Below are 5,434 nucleotides of genomic sequence, written 5' to 3'. Positions count from 1 at the left end.
AGTTCTATGGGTCTTGTTCGTTAGCAAGGTTCTTAGATCCAACTCTCAAGGGTTTCTTAACATTTTGGTATCAGAGCATTAGGCTCTTTGATCGGATATATGTTTCCTTGCGTTTAACTCTTTGAATTTCTTATTCATTTGCTTATGTTTGATTATATCTAAGCATATTAGCATTCTGTCTAAAATTACAAAATAAAAAAAAAGTATCAATTTCGTTCATCTTTTCCAATTTTCGTTCTCTGCATTATTATAGATCTGGGTCTTATCTACAAATCTGTCTTCTTTGAAGTCTTCTAATTCGACTTGCTTAGTGTTGAAATTCGTGAACTTTGCTGATTGATTCCAAAAAGAAAAAAAGAAAAAAAAACTGAACGTGAAAGCATTTATTGTTAGCATTATTGTGCTTTTGCTGATCCATAACTGATTAAAAAAAAAAGAAAGAGGAAAAAGCCATAGAAGACCCCATTTGTCATTACTTGTTTGTGTAGCCTTGCATTGAAATCTCATGCTACTTTCTTGTTGCTTAATTCCCAACCATCTTTATCTTTAACTCTACTTTCTTTTCTTTCTAGCTTCCATTATAATTCTGTCCATTATTTTTTTTTCTTAACTTGTTTCTTTGTTGTTATTCGGGTTACTCCTAAAATCACACTCTTGTTGGAGTTCTTATGTGCTGTCTAAACCACTTGAAATGCACATAGCTTTTAACTTTGCTAGACTCACTTACCGATTTGTTTGAAGTGCATAAGAGTGTACTAAGTTGTGAGGGAGAGATTGTAAGGGAGCGATACATTATTTTGAGTGTTGAGGGTTAAGCACGAGTGAACTTCACTAATGAGTGAATTAGTGGGGGAGTGCTTGTGAGATCCATTTTTTTTCTTTGTTACTTTAACTTTGTTTTGCAGCCATGTTTCACACTGAACGTTCACAGAAATCGCGGTTCCACAATAGCCGGCGATATCATGATAACCACCATGGCGATGATCCATATACGAAGGAATTGGTCGGGATTCGCAAAAACATAAATGACCTCAATGAATTGTGCCAAGAGTTCAAAATGCTATACGAAGACATGAAGAGGCATGCTACAAAATCGGTTCAAAAAGAGGACGATTGTCCGCCTCAAGAGGAAAATCATCAACAAATTCCAAATGAGGCAGAGAATCAAGATGCCATTGATGCGAATGTTCAAACTATTCTGCATGCCCAACAAGAAGATTTTAATATTGATGTTGTTATTTATGATGCTGAAGAAGATGTGCATGTTGAGGTTTTGACGCCTGATGAGTACACAACCACAGAGGAGGTACTTATTGAGAAAGCGATTGAGATTACAAATATTGTGCAAATTGGGGAGAGTAAGAAAAGCATGCAACTGCAAAATGAAGACCTCGGCAACACTCAGAAGCCACATTCACTCATTGCTTCAATGCCCTTGTATTGGGGATTTAAACCAGGAATTTGGAACAAGACTGCAAGGTTTTTCTTTACTACAAGCAATTACAAGTTTACCATACAAATTTATTATCTTATCAACATGTTTGAACGAGCTCAAGATGCCGAGTACAAGGTTGCATTGCAAGGAGATCTTATAGATTCGAGGACGAATCCTTCTGAAGAAGGGGAGGATGATATGAACCAAGGAGCTCTCTTTGTCATGCCTCATGGACCAATTACAAGATCAAGAGCTCGAAAACTTCAACAAGCCTTACTACTTCGTGTCCAAGCGTTCGTGAACTCGACACGAGAATTAAAAGGAAGATGTGCAAGAAGTTGGAACTATGCACTTCAATTTGGTGCAAGTTATGCATTTTTAAGTGTTTTTAAGGCAAGTCAAAGTCTACTTGGTCAAGGTCAAAGTCAACTCCATCAAGACAAGTCAAAGTCAACTCATTCAATTCAAAAACCAAGTCAAACACTCACATCCCTCATTATGGACGAGATTGCACTTATTTTGGTTGACTTTCCATGTTCTTAACCTTTCATTTGCTTGTCTTTTTATTTCTTGTAAGTTATGTCTTTTCATTTACAAGTCTTTTCATTTCTTGTAAGTTACAAGTCTTTTCATTTGCTTAAGACTTTTCATATGGCTTGCTAGAATGGCTATATATAACCTTGAGATGTCTTGTTGTAAACACAATTTGAAGTTGAATGAAAAGTGAGTTTTCTCATTAGCTTGGTTGAGAGCTTTATCTCCCATTTCTTGTGCAATTTCTTGTGTCTTTAGAATTTGCATGTTAGGATCATTCAAGTGGTGTTGATCATACCTCTTGTGGAGTGATTCGAATCACGAGTTTAGAAACAAGTTTTCTCTACTCTTGATATTGATCATCAAGGTAATCCGTTCTAAAACTTTTGCTTGGGTTGATTCCATACTTGTTTTCGGGGTTTTTGGGATTGAGTTCTATGGGTCTTGTTCGTTAGCAAGGTTCTTAGATCCAACTCTCAAGGGTTTCTTAACAGGGAGTCCCTGGCTTGGTACTCTTCCGTGATCTGGCTCACAACCAGCTGGGAATCGTTGAAGATCTTAACACAAGAGGCGCCCAATGCTCTGGCGATTCGTAGACCGGCAATAAATGCTTCATACTCAGCCTCGTTATTGGAAGTCCGGAAGCCGAACCTCAAGGCATACTCAAATCGCTCGCCTCCTGGTCCGAGCAAGAGGACCCCGGCTCCGTACCCCTTCTCATTGGAGGATCCGTCGACATAGATTGTCCATGGTAGGTCGGACTCGCCAGGCTCGGAAGGTGGTGTGAGCTCGGCTATGAAGTCTGCCACTGCTAGCCCTTTCAACGCAGCTCTGGGTTCGAACTGGATGTCGTACTCACTTAGCTCCATTACCCACTTCATCAGGCGTCCAGAAGCTTCTGGCTTATGGAAGATGTTTTTTAGGGGCAAGTTAGTGAGCACTACCACAGTATGGGCTTGGAAGTATGGTCTAAGCCGTCGGGCCGAGGTGACTAAAGCGAGAGCCAACTTTTCCATCTGAGGGTATCTAGTCTCGGCTTCGGTCATAGCCTTGCTTGTGTAGTAGACCGGGTTTTGCCGTGCTTCCTCTTGCCTGATTAAGGCCGAGCTGACGGCACTGTCAGACACTGCCAAGTACAATTGGAGCTTGTCCCCTGGCAAGGGCTTGGCGAGCAAAGGTGCCGAACAGAGGTAGCTCTTCAATTGCTGAAATGCTTGTTCGCACTCTGCTGTCCATTCAAACGGCCCTTTCTTTCGTAGGACTTTGAAGAAAGGGAGGCACTTATCTGTCAATCTTGAAACAAACCGGTTCAGGGCTGCAATCCTGCCATTGAGGCACTGAAGCTGTTTCAGCGTTTTGGGTGCCTCCATCTCGAGCACGACTTTAATGTTCTCGGGGTTGGCCTCGATCCCCCGGTGGTTCACCATGAAGCCAAGGAATTTTCCCGAAGAGACTCCAAAGGCACATTTAGCTGGGTTGAGCTTCATTGATATGTCCTTAGAACCTCGAAGGCTTCGGTCAGATCGGAAAGATGCGACTTAGACCGCTTGCTCTTGACGAGCATGTCGTCGACATACACTTCCATATTCCGGCCGATCTGCTTGGCGAACATTTTGTTCACCATTCTCTGGTAGGTCGCTCCTGCGTTCTTTAAACCGAAGGGCATGACCTTGTAACAGTACATACCTTGGTCTGTTATGAATGTGGTACGATCTTGATCCGGGACATGCATCTTGATTTGGTTGTACCCAGAGTAGGCATCCATGAAAGTGAGCAGTTCGTGCCCGGCTGTGGCGTCCACGAGCTGATCAATCCTCGGCAGTGGAAAGCAATCTTTCGGGCATGCCTTATTTAAGTTCGTAAAGTCTACGCACATTCTCCACTTTCCGTTAGATTTTTTAACTAATACAACATTGGAGAGCCACTTGGGATACAAAATTTCTCTTATGTATTTAGCTTTCAAAAGTTTGCTAACTTCCTCAACAATTACATCACTCCTTTCCTTGTTTATAGGTCTTCTTTTTTGTTTTACAGGTCGGAATGACGGATCTATGCTGAGGCGATGCGTCATAATTTTCGGGTCAATGCCAGGCATGTCCTCATGGGACCACGCAAAGACGTCCGAGTTGGATCTGAGGAAGTGGATTAGTTCCTCTCTGTCGGTGGCCTCCAGCTTGGTTCCTATGCTTACTTGCTTCTTGGGACTAAGTAGAGGAACAAGCTCGAGCTCCTCAGTGGGTGCGGCAAACTCCCACCTCGGCAGGTTGACCTTAAACTCGAGCGTCCCATCCCTACTGGCGAGAGTTTCAAGGGCGCAGACTGATGAGCCTTTGAGTGCGGAGGCATAGCACTCCCTCGAAGCGGTCTGTTCTCCTCGGACTGTGCCCACACCATTGGGGGTGGAATACTTCAAAACTTGATGAAGTGTCGAGGGAAGGGCCCGAAATGAGTGGATGATGGGTCTCCCAAAGATGGCGTTATAGGCCGATCTACCGTCAATTACCACGAACTCGGCCATTTGGGTGACCTGAGTTTGGTCCTGCCCAAGCGTGACCGGCAAGTCGATGCAACCCTCTGGGATGACCGATTCTCCAGAGAACCCAACCAGCGGTGTCGGGCTTTTCTTCAATTGCGACCTCGTCCATCCCAGGGCAAGGTAGGTCGGTAAGGACAGGATGTTAGCAGATGCGCCTCTGTCTACCAGCACCCTCCTGACCACCACATGATCAATCAAGGGAGCGATCACAAGTGCATCATTGTGGGGCAGGTGGACCTCCTCCAAGTCTGCACCGTCGAAGGTGATTGGGCAGGTCGGCCTCTGCTCCCTGATGATGCACACCTCGCGCCTGGCTGCACGAGCTAACTCCTTTCTTTTATGTCCGGACTGACCCCCGCTTGGCCCTCCGAAAATGGTATTGATGACCGCAGGTCGGTCAGTGCGTCGGGGCGGCGTCCTCGAACGCTTCCGCTGTTCCTTTTTCTCGGCCGAGCTGGTCCTGGGCTTTCCCACAAATTTCTTGAAGTAGCCATCTTGAATTAGATCCTCAATTTGGCGCTTCAACTCCCAGCAGTCCGACGTGTTATGGTCGTGCTCCCGATGGAAGCGGCAATACTTGTCCTTGCTGCGCCTCTTCGGGGCTCCCCGAAGCTTCTCAGGACGCTTGAGTAGTTTTTCCATTCCAGACTCCTCGATGTTCGTTAGGATCTCGGAAATTGGAATCGTGGTCGGGGTGAAGCGTTCGTAAGGTTGGATCCTGGTAGGTCCGTTCTCCGCCCCTCGATACTCAGCTCGGCCGCTGGAAAAGGATCCTTTGTCCTTGGACTTGGGATCTGCCTTTTCTATATCTTTTCCACTTCTGCCCCAACCGATCTTTCGTTCTGGTTGGCCGGTTTTGGTTCGGAGGAGCTCCTGTCCATCGATGACTTTCTTCGCCTTCTAAAGCACCTCGGCGAAGGTGGCCGGGG

Source organism: Momordica charantia (assembly GCF_013281855.1).
Source record: "Momordica charantia cultivar OHB3-1 chromosome 4 unlocalized genomic scaffold, Mcharantia_2.0 BLBB01000004.1, whole genome shotgun sequence".
Classification (NCBI taxonomy): Eukaryota; Viridiplantae; Streptophyta; class Magnoliopsida; order Cucurbitales; family Cucurbitaceae; genus Momordica; species Momordica charantia.
Note: the sequence above shows the minus strand (reverse complement) of the source record.